General features: G+C 45.1%; 1 protein-coding gene across 2 annotated transcripts in view; it reads left to right on the top strand.

Annotated features, from left to right (window-relative positions):
* Positions 1 to 441: 441 nt before the first annotated feature.
* Positions 442 to 11,609, top strand: part of ACSL3 (acyl-CoA synthetase long chain family member 3) — a 56,951-nt gene continuing 45,783 nt past the window's right edge. The window contains exons 1-2 of one of the 2 annotated variants that reach the window (XM_053666604.1): positions 442 to 629; positions 3,556 to 3,622. The gene's annotated coding sequence lies outside the window, so the exon portion shown is untranslated. The remainder of the gene's footprint in view (positions 630 to 3,555; positions 3,623 to 11,609) is intronic. The other variant, XM_053666569.1, reaches the window with a different exon arrangement.

Below are 11,609 nucleotides of genomic sequence, written 5' to 3'. Positions count from 1 at the left end.
TCTAGTTAAGTATAAAAATAATATGCATATTACTTCATGATCTAGACGAGTTTATATATACAGTAAAAGTGCATTTTCCGTTCTGCTTTTTTTTTGCGGGGGCCCGCGTGGAAGTCTGTTCCCGCAGGAGGAAGAGCCCTTTCCGCAGACTCTGCGGGACCCGCCTCCCTTCAGTCCGAGTCCCGGCCGCAGAGCTCGGCTCTTCTCCTCTCTCTGTCGCGATCCAGTCCCTCTCAGCCAACCCCGTTCTCGCCCTGCGGCGGCCGCGGCCGGCTCCTTTCGGTGGCGGCTCCGGCAAATGACCCGTAGTAACCCCGCTCCACCCCCGGCCGCCTGCGCCTCCGGAATTCGATAGGCCCAGCCCTGCACGCGCCACCGCCCGCGGGCCAATGGGCGGCGGCCGCTTTGCATATGCAACGAGCGCCGGCCCGGGAAGCGCGTCCCGGGCGGTTCGGCTTAACAGACGCTGGTGTGCCGGCGCGGGGGAGAGTCGCTGCAGTTGTCGCCACGGCCGGGGCTGGGACGAGGCGGCGACAGCAGACCGGACAACCGACGGTCGCCTACTCGCTGTGCGGCCACTGCGGCTGCGCCTGGGTCTCCAGGAGACGGCGCGGGACGTGAGTGCTCTGGTACGCTGCCAGGCCTGCGTGGGCCGGAGGCCGCAGGAACCGGAGCCCCGGCGCCGCGGTGTGTGCGGCGCCCACTGTGGAAACGGCAGGGGCCGGTTGGCTGTGCGGCCTCCGCGTGCAACTGGGGTGCGCCCCAGGCGGCCCCGGCGTGGGGGGATGAACGTGGACGCCCTGGGGCCCCCGTCTCCTCGGCGGAGCCAGGCTCCGGGGGCGTGCGCGCAGGCAGCCTCGGAGTCCCGAGCCGGCTAGCGGCGTGGGGACCAGCTGCGGGCAGAGTGGGAGGCACCGCGGTCGGGTCTGGGAAGTGGGTGACGTGGGGCCTCGGCCGAAGTGCCCACGTGAGCCGGGGAGGGGGGGGGAACCGCGGCCGGAGGGGCGCCGCTGTCCCGGGGTGGAAGGATGCACGGGGTCTCCCGGCGCTTTGGGGGCGGGGCGGAGTGGGGTGGGCGCTGGCAACTCGGATTGGTTGGGCTCTGACGCGGTCCTCGGGAGAAACTGAGTCCTACATTTAGGAAAACCCTGTTGGAGGGATGGGTGGGGATGTCTTGCTGCAGGGTATAAGAAATTGGGTGTGCGAGGTGGGTCGACCTTGGTATTTGTTTCTGCCACAGTCTGTGGTGGTGGGATGGGGATTAAGACTGACCGAGGTTTTGGGGTTGACAAGAGAGTTGGTTTATTTTTCTCTAAATGCGTTTTAATTACAAGCCAGTAATAGAATGTACTGCACGGAGGGCGTGCTTACTATCAGCAGTCCTGGGGGTAGGTATTATCAGGCCCGTTTCAGAGATGAGGAACCCGAGGCAGTGAGTCATTGAACTGGTTTGCCCAGTCCGGTTTGCTCTCAGCTACTGTATATATGGTCCCTTAAAAATTAGAAAGGTTGGAACAGTGTCTTTAAAATTATATGTAAGCAGGTGGTGATGGAAGAAGACTTGACTTGGGGGGTCGAACACAGAATACATTGTACACATTGATGCATTGTGGAATTGTGCACCAGAAACCTGTATAATTTTGTTAACCAATGTCCCCCCAATAAATTCAATAAAAAGAAAAATTTATATGGAAGCTAGAGAGGGCCGAGGCCTTGTGAAAGTGATTGCAACTGAGTAAAATGACAAATAGTTGACATTTATTGAGCCTTTATTACATGCCAGGCACTGTACTAAGAGCTTTATGCATGGTGTCTTTGTACTGTTAACAACTGTCTAGGGCAGTGGTTATTCCGGAACAGCCGGAGGAACTGCAGTCTGGACATGGACACATTAACTTGTCCCAGATCCCAGCAAGTGAGGAGAGAAGGTGGGATTCAGAACATCTGTCTAAAAATCCGGAGCGCCCAGAGTATTCTGCTGACTCTCCGTGGTGGCGGCTGAATAGTGCCACAGCAGATTTTTGTTTGGGGGGCCAGGAGAGCTGTGGTTTGGTGATACAGCGTTTGGTGTCATTACCACCTTTCTTTCCGTGGGAATAGCCCCCAGGGTTGAAGGGTGCTGCTGAGTTGTTCCTGCACTGTTTGGGTTATTACTGGAAAAGGTGTTGTGACTCTGTGGCAGAGACTTTATTCTTTTGTTTCTGCATCTTCCTGTGCAGGTCGCACCCTTAGGGATGAGTAAGGCTTCTGTAGTCATTCTGCCCTTTTTTCATCAGACTTTTCCTGGTTTCTCTCTTCTACAAAAAGGGTTGGTTCTGCAGGATGGCATTATTAATGGCTGTAGGGCAGACAGGTTGAGGTGACAAGTCACCTAGTGTCTTTTGGTTTCAGTTACTGGATTTATCAGACATTTGGACTGGATGATTTAAAGCTGAGCTGTTCTGTGAGTCTAAAAAGGTCCTCCTCTCAGGAGAAAAGGATGGGAAAAATGAAGGATGGACACGTTATGGGGAAGATCATGCCCTGTCAGATTTGGGAGAATCAGATCTTAAAGCTCTTTCTCATTGCGAATGTGCTTTCCTGCTGTCTGGTTCTGCTTAAATGGTTAGTTCACCTCTCATTCAATTAATTGCTCAGTTAGAACCTTTTGCCTCCTGTTGTACGTCAGGCACCATGTCAGATGCTGGGGGACAGCAGTGAACAGAATTGTGTGACCCTTGACCCCACTGAGGAAACCACAAAACCAACATGAAGCAGATCATCATATGAATGAATTGTAAGTTAGGTTATGCAGTGAAGGGAAAGTGAATGAAGACTATAATGAGGATTGTGATTTAGATGAAAATGTAGTCTAGGCAGTTTTTTGAACTGATACAGTGAGATTTTACTAGCATGACAGTTGTGCATTCTGAGGCTGTAATGAAATGTACCTAATGGGTCTGAGAACTCTTGAGCAACATTTCATTTCACAGTATCTGTTCCTAATCAGAATATCACTCATATTGCAAGATGTGAAAATGAGATAGGGAACTTTTTCAAGTAGTCATTCTGCTTACCTTCAGGGTACGTAAAGCTAAAGCTTAGATATTCCTGTAATGCTTAAGTTTTCCCCTCTGAAAAGGTACCTTTGGGAAGCAAGAATCTTTATGTGATTTGGACTTGAGGAGGGGATTTGGATGTTTTCAGCAAAGCAAGGCCCAAAAAGGTGACAGGATTTTCTGACTTTAAATAATAAGCATCATAATTATCAAAAGTATCCAGCATAGTTTACAATTACAGAGTAATTCTCAGTTCAAAGGAGATAAAAATGATGACAAGATTTGAAAAATATAAGCTGTTAAATATGTGAATATTTTAGTTGAATGTGTCTTAAACCAGTACAAACGATTCATTGTAACATATTTACTGAAGGTCATTTCCATACAAATTACTGTGTTAGGTGTGCCATATGGAATAAATAAAAAAATGAACTTGAGAAAGTCCTTACTTCAAGGCGTCTATTTAAAAAATACTAATACTCAGACTAAGTTTTTTTTTTTTTTTCCCATTTTTCAGAGTACTGTCATGTTGGCTCATTTGATTCTCTTAATTATACCATGAGCAAGAAGATGGAGATTTGGAGGTAAAGTCTCAGACGTGGGGATTAATAGTATAGGGAAGGTAGAAGGAGATGTTATTACTACGTTGCTATTCTGGAGCTATCAGTGTAGAGGTGATGGCTGAAACCTGGATGAGATTGTCTGCAGAGAGACTGGAAAAAGAACAGGAGGAGGCCTGGGGTGGAGCTAGGGAGAAGGGGCTGAGCTTGCGAAGGAGCCCAGAGGAGTGGCCAGGAAAGTGAGCGGGCAGCCAGCAGCTGGGGGAACCTATTAGTACTGCGGAATGCCCCTGTGAGAGGAAAATGGAGTCCAGCCCTTTGGATTTAGTGACTGGGAAGGTGTGAGTTGAGTGGGAGACGTCGAGTACAGATGAGAAAAGTGTTAGTCATTGATACCAAGTTCCTGAGAGTCTGGGAGGGGATGGGGTCCAAAGCACAGGCTGGGCGGAGGGACACTTCTTCTGCAGTAACAGGAGATAGGCCTGTCGTTGAACTGATAGAAATCAGTATGTTATCATGGAGCCCTAAGCAATTTCCAAAAAATTGCCAAGAATTGTTAAATTCTCATGAAAGCAGCCCACTCTTAGTTCACCGGTGACAGTCTTTTTGAACACCTTTGTACAGAATCACTTCTCTCTTCTTCCTTCATTCTTTCTCCTTTCTTTGTCCTTTGATACATGAAAATCTGCACATATTTAATGTGTACAATTTGATGAGTTTGGACATGCATACACCTGTGCAGCCATTACCACCATCAAGGTGTAATAGGGTCATCACCTCCAAGTGACCTTGTGCCTCTTGTTTGTTTTTTTTGGTTTTGTTTTGTCTTGTTTTTCTCTGACCCTCAGAAGTAGTGTTTTGGTAAGTGGTAAATTCTGAATCTGGTGCATTGAGTAAAGCCATTATATAAATAAAAGCGTACATCACTTAAAGGAGACTAAGAAATAGTAACCATTTAAGGACAAGTTAGAGAAGCTGTAGGAAGATGCATAACAAGATGTGGTTAATGTTGAGAGAGTAGTACGGAGGACAGAGTAGCCAGGGAAAGGTCAGCTAAGCAAAATGAGACATAGGTTGAATTTCAAGAAAAAGTTGAGTTTGAGGAAGGTAGTCAAATGGGGATGTCCAGGGCAGTTGGGGAAGAACAGGATTGATGGGTAAAATCGAGGCATCAGCTGTTTGGGAGGACCAGGGAAGCTGTGAGGATAAATCACATCCTAGGAGGGAAGCGAAACGCAAAGCTTGGATTGGAGGACACAGTTACATCCTGGCACAAACTCGTCTCAGAAAGTAATTGTTGAGTGGTTGAAAGGTCCTAGTCTGAGCAACCAGCAAGTGAAGACAACCGAATGGGCTCTGAGTTGTTAGAGAAAGGGCACGAGGGTCTGGCCCAAGCTCTTTCTAATCCGGCTGCTGTGACTGCCGGCGCGGCCCTGCCTTGTGGCGCTGCCCTGCCTTGTGGCGCTGGGCACAGCAGGCCTGGCAGTTGGCATTGTCTGGCTGTTTAGCTTGCCTGGAGCTCTGTTCCCTTGTCCGTAACACTTTCTTGCTCAACAAAGTTATGATCTGCTTCTCCATCGGTGTCTTTGTCTTCACCTCCCATTCTACCTCCTCATTTTACTTGCTCAGGCTTTTTGTTTTCTGTGCCACGTTTCTGTCTTAGGTTTCTTTGAAATTTTATTAGCTTTGGGCATTTCCCCCTGTGCGTTCACTGATGTGTTTGTTACTGGAATTCCCTGGGGTACTTGCGTGGGTTTTATTGGATACTCACTACCCTGCTGCATAGATAGTCTTAGCCTTTTTAATATTATTTTAGTTCTAAATTGGTTTTGCAGATATATAACCTTTTCTGCATTGCTTTTTCTGGGTTTTTGACTATTCAGTATCATTTTGGCTAAAATTATAAAAGGTGCCTATTTTAACTACAAAAGTTTGTTATTTTTAGTTATTTTACTTTTTTGGGGATTTCAGTATTCTCATTGTGGACCTTCACTTTGGTGTTTTTACTGTAAGACTAAAACAGTTGGAAACCTCCTCCCCTTGGAGACTGACTTGGTCTCTGGACTTGAGAGCCTCTCGTTTGGGGGCAGGGTGGGAGGGGGGAAGGGTGAGATAGTTACCTCTTTCTAAGATGAAGCAAGCACTTTATTTTAGTTCCATAGAAAACCAGAATGAATTAGTCTTAGAACTTTACTTGAAAATTTTAGTGTAAACAGAATTAACACTAATTGAAACTATACCAGGTGAAGCATAATACGTGGACTCATTTTTTACATACTCACAATTACTATTTTCCTAAGTCATTTTCCTTTTGTATTATAATTTTCCTTATTGCTTATATGTTAGAGTCTAAGAATTTGTATTCATCATTTACTCTGAAACTTGGTCTGACTTATAGGCTGATGCCCACTTATACAGCATAGCACCTTCCTTAGAAATTTAAAATGTTTAGCCTGTATATCATTTTTTTAGTTAATTAAAAAATTTGATTAGAGAGATTGATTTGTTCTTCCTCTTATTTATGCATTTATTGATTGATTTTTGTATGCACCCCGACTTGGGATCAAACCCATAACCTTGGCATATCATCAGGACGATGCTCTAACCAACTGAGCTACCTGACCAAGGCTCATGCATTATTTTCTGAGGCATAGGGAGAACACCTGTTCTCTCCAACAGCATCCGGAGGGGGTGGGTTGTGCTGGCGGGTAGTGAGGTCAGAGAGGCAGTATAAGGAGAGATTGGCACGGTCCAGAGGAGTGACAGGGGCTTGTGCTTTGTGACCACGGAGTTGTTTGAATCCCCAGATCACCTGGCTCTACCTCACTCTAGTTTTGTGACCACACAAATCACATAACCCCGGAGCTTTAGTTTCTAGGATAAGGATGATGTCTGCTTATAGGGCACCTGTGCTCTGGGGCGTGTGTTCAACCCATCTCTGGGTGCTGGAAGAAAATGGTAGAACTTTTATTTCTTATTTTTAAAAACTTTCTATATTTTGTGCACAATATGGTGGAACAGTCTCATGTATGCACAGTACTGAAGGCACACATGTTTGGGATGCTGGCAGTTTTTACCAACAGGGTTTTGTGGTCCTTAGAGTTTTGAGGTGGTGAGCTAGTGGATGAAAGCTAGGACCATGCTTGGAGGCTTATTGGTTTGGGGGCAGCTTTAGAGATGAACTGAGTTTGGGATGGGATTGAAGGGCTTGGGTTACTTGGCTCTGGGAAATCAATGGAGGGGTGTTGGATTTAGGTAGCGTGTCTCTGCAAGTTCATTAGAAAGATGGTGGGCCTAGTAAAACTGGCATGTGTAATGATTTGAATTCTTTTGTGAAAGTCTTAAACTGTGTATTCTTGCACTGTATCATGTGTTATCACACAGTAGAAGTTTGGATGGGGCGTAACCCAGAAACATGAGTCAGTATTAGGGAATTGCTCCTGATGTATGGCTACTTTATCCATGATGACTGAGAGCTGGCTGTATGATAAGTTAATAATGTTTATGTATATTGTATGATGCCAGAGGACAGGTGTGTTAACTGTAGGTGATTAGTTTTGTGCTTCTTGTTGATTCTAAGTAGCTTTATAAATTACTAATTGCGTTTGCTATTTTTCTTTTCAGGTAAGTCTAAAACATGGTGTGTTTCTTTTGGGGCTCCTTCTGGGGCGAGTAGCTGATGTGAGGAATCCCTCCAGTGCAAAGGTGGCTCTGTGAGGACAGGGACTTTGTGCTTTTGTCACGGGTGCCCACCCAGGGCCCAGCGCATAGGAGATAGAATCAATCATTGCATCTCTGCCACCTACCATCTGACATCAAAATGACCAGTATGCATTTATTAGTGGGAACTCAGGAATTCTTTCAGTGTGGACTTACTGTTGATACAATATGCATTTGAATAGCTAGCAGGTTGAGTAACATGTGGAGATAAATTTAAAAATTATGTGATCATGAATGCGAAAAGAATGATGGATTGTCCAGGCCAGACCAACTGCTTGTGCTTTCATGTCATACCCACTCGTCATCTTCTCTGAAAATGACGACACTCTTCTGAAGCCTCTGACACTCTTGACAATGTCCTCATCCACCCTCGTGTCTGTCTTTGGCTTCTAGGACACTGCTCTGGGCTTCTTCTCTTAGTTGGCTTTTGTAGTTTGTCCTTAATCCTTTTATGTTGCAAGTATACAGTTGACTCTTGGACAGCTTGGCATGAACCCTGCTGCATAGTTGAAAAGCCTTATATCACTGTTGACTTCCCCAAAACGTAACTACAAATAGCCTACCTCTGACAAGAAGTCTTACCAGTAACATCAACAGTTGATTAACACGTATTTTGTTATATGTATTATATATGGTATTCTTACAAGAAGGCAAGCTAGACAAAAGAAAATGTGAATAAGAAAGTCTTAAGAAAGAGAAAATAAGTTTACAGTACTGTATGTACTTATCGAAGAAAAGTCCATATGTAAGTGGACCTGCGCAGTTCACTTCCTTGTCGTTTTTGCGGGATCCTGTGGTTTTGACTCTCACGTGGATAGAGTCCGTGATGACTAAGATCCACAGCTGTGGCTCTGGAGCCCCAGTCCTGTACTTAGAGCATCCTAACCACCTCTTCTGGCCTTTCCCCACACTTCATAGCCAACCCTCTGCACGCGCTCGCTCATGTGTATCTGCTCTCTCTTCTGTCCCCTCACATCTGTCTAAGAAATGTTGCCACTAGTCTTCATAGATTAATATTTACACGTCCCCATCTCCTCCTGCTGGTTGTACCTCGGAAGAGTCTCTGCAGTTGGTCCTGCTGCTTCTCTAAGTACTGCCATAAACTCAGGACCTTCACCTGGACGTCTTTCTGGTTGGTTTTTTGTGTTGACCCAACCAGTCATTCTGAAAAAACAAATTTGGTCAGATACCTCGCTTAAAACCCTGTCTCATTCGATTTACCACATGTTTCTATATTCCATTTGTATTTCTGACTCCCCCATATTTCCTGCGTTCCAGCTGTCTCGGGGTACTCGCGGTTTCTCCTTCTGTGCTGCTCTGTGGCGCTGTGTGTGAGGCAGGAATGGAGGGAGGTATTGGAGCACACTGGGACCCTGTAGAGCCGTCTGTGGGGCCGAGGAGAACTTCAGTGGAGGCTTCAGCTGATCCTTGAAGTTTGAGTTTACTTTGACAGTCTTTGTACCTTCTGGGCAAATATGCACTAAGTATTCTCAAATTTTAGCTGATCTTTGGATGTCTTCTAGGTAAACTTTGGGATTAATGTGTCAAGTAACCATACAAAATAAGTAACCAAATCCTAGTAGGATTTTGTGGTTGGGATTGTATTTGGTTTGGAGGTTAATTTTGGTGGGATTGTAATTATCCTTTCTACCCAGGAACTAGCCTGTCTTTCCACATATGCAGATCTTTTAATATCTTTTTTGTAGCATTTTAATACACATATAAAACACACATGTATATGTGTACATATGTGTAATATATAGCTCATCTATACACATGTTTAAGGTGTTGTGTACATTAAGTGTTTGAAAGTTGCTTTTGCTAGTGTGACTAAGATCTTTTCCCTTTTCATTTTCAACTGCTTATTAGTATGTAGGAAAACTGCCAGTTTTGAATATGTACCTAATATTGAGATATTTTAGTGATTCTCCCTCTGGTTAGATAGTTTTCAGATGGCTTTTTTTGATTTTTCCTGTCAGCCAGTTAGCTGCCAACAGTAACGATTTCGTGTCTCCTTTTCCAGTGTTCATACCCCTCGATCCTGTTTCTCGTTATTGCATTGGCTAGACTGTGGTGCTCTCCAAAAGAAATGCAGCGAGAGCCACAAATGTGGGCCATGTACGTAAGTTTAGATTTTTAGTAAGCATTGACAAGGAGAAAATTCTGAGATGTCCTAAGTTAAATTACAGTAGGCCAGAGGGTGGCAGGAAGAGACGAGAAGGGGTTAGTCAGTTAACAACTCTAAGGCAAAGCCAACAAAAGACCGCTCACCTCCTGAGTGTCTGTTGGAATTTTAGATTAACTTGCAGGTGACTGTTTCACAGTGAAACTAAAGAGGGAATAACCAGGCTCCTGGAACCCCAGCAGCCTCCTGTTCACACCTGGGCTCACTGGCTGCTGCATACAGCCAATGCAAACTTCTGCGTGCGCCCTGCTGCGCCTGTCCCAGAACTACACGCATCTCACCGTTTCCCAGCTCTTTGTCAGTAGCTAATGTAAATTCTTCCAGAGCAGCCTGCCTCTCTTCCCCTCCTTAAGGTATAAAAAGCACTTGCCAACTCCGAGAGGGGAGAGGGGAGAGGGGAGAGGGGAGAGGGGAGAGGGGAGACGGGAGACGGGAGACGGGAGAAGGGAGACGAGCTGGCCTTTCCCACTCAGCCATGCTGCTGGTTCTTTAGACTTCCTGCCCCACAGACCTGCCTTTTTCTTACTAGCAGTGGCCTTATAAACCCTTCCTTTTGAAAGACTTCTGGCCGTGGTAGTTAAAATTTCAGTTTAAGAGCCTATGAAATAAAAGTAAAAAGAAACAGTAATTTTAATGTCTTTTATTTAATTCAGTATATCCCACATGTTATCATTTCAGCATATAATCAATATAAAAATTATTAATGAGATGTTTTACATCTTTTTTATTCATACTATGTTTTTGTAATTCTTTGTATATCTAATCAGGGTGTCCAAACTTTTGGTGTCTCTGGGCCACACTGGAAGGAGAGGAGTTGTCTTGGGCCACGCATGAAATACACAAACACCAATGAAAACAAAAAAAAAATCTCATGATGTTTTAAATAAACCTACGGTTTTGTGTTGGGCTGCATTCATAGCCATCCTGTGCTGCAGGTTGGACACCCCTGTTAAATTTAGAGCACATCGTAATGTGGACAGACCACACTGAAAAGTGTTCAGTAGCTACACGTGGCGAGTACTTGTAGGGCTGGAGTTTTCCTACGGTCATAGCCAAATTGCTCATGTTGTTCCTGACTTTAATGGAAATTACTTTTGGCTATGACATTTGCTGTTGGCTTCTGATAAATATGTACACTTTTATTAAGTTCAAGGAAGTTTTTTTCCTTAGTAAGACGATCCTTTTAAAGTTAATTGATATTTACTGTTTTTAAATACTTAAAAAAACTAACATGATCACATCACACCTTTCCTTCCACTTAAACTATTAACATATAGAGTGTGATAGTAATAGAGTCCTGTGGTATTCAAAAATATATTTGGTCTCTGTCCCCATTTTGGGAACAGAGTTCCTATATCCTCTGAATTTCCTGATAGGATTGTCTTTAGTCAGATCAAAGGTGTCACCCTCTTTCCCTCCAAAAGTCCCCACAGGAAGCAGGATCTCTGTGACTGCTCTCTGTGATTGGACTCTTTAAACTATTCTTTTCTGTTAATACCTTGCCTTTGTGTGAGCTAGACAAACAAATGGAAGAACTCCTTTTGACCACATCTGAGTTTATGCTAATGAAGGGATAGGGTTGGGGCTCCTGAACAGCCTCAGGATGGGGGGGTAAGACTGTAAGGAGTGAAGAGGCTGTAGACAGAGCTCTGCCTGGCTCTTGACACGGTGAAAGTCAGCCTGCAGGCTGGCAGAGGCGGAGGCTCGGGGAGGTGGGGGTCAGAGAGGGCGGGAGGCTCAGCTGTGACCCCCTTCCCTCCATCCCTTGCCTTACGCATCTTTTCCAGTTGTCTGTGCCTAAGTTGTATTCTTTATAATAGTTTGGTTAAAACGCTTAGAAAGGCCAAAACTCACAATGTCAGAGTTTGGAGTGAGGAAAGGTTTATTGATCGAGAAGATGCCGACAGAGGAGAGGGGAGACTTCCTGGTGCTGCATATCCCTCCATCTTAAGAGAGTACAGAGTCGAGGCTTCTTTATGTCAAGGGAAGGGGAAATGGGAGGGGCTAGAGGTGACTGATCAACTAGATAGATAATCGGAATGCCTGCAAGGGTCCGAAAGAGATTGTGTTAGTGATGTGAGTTCAGTCCAAGGTTCCTACAAATCC

The sequence above is a fragment of the Artibeus jamaicensis genome, unplaced genomic scaffold (assembly GCF_021234435.1).
Source record: "Artibeus jamaicensis isolate MK-2021 breed Jamaican fruit bat unplaced genomic scaffold, CSHL_Jam_final contig_1015, whole genome shotgun sequence".
NCBI lineage: Eukaryota > Metazoa > Chordata > Mammalia > Chiroptera > Phyllostomidae > Artibeus > Artibeus jamaicensis.
The sequence above is the reverse complement of the archived record's forward strand: the minus strand, read 5'-3'. Positions and strand labels throughout refer to the sequence as shown.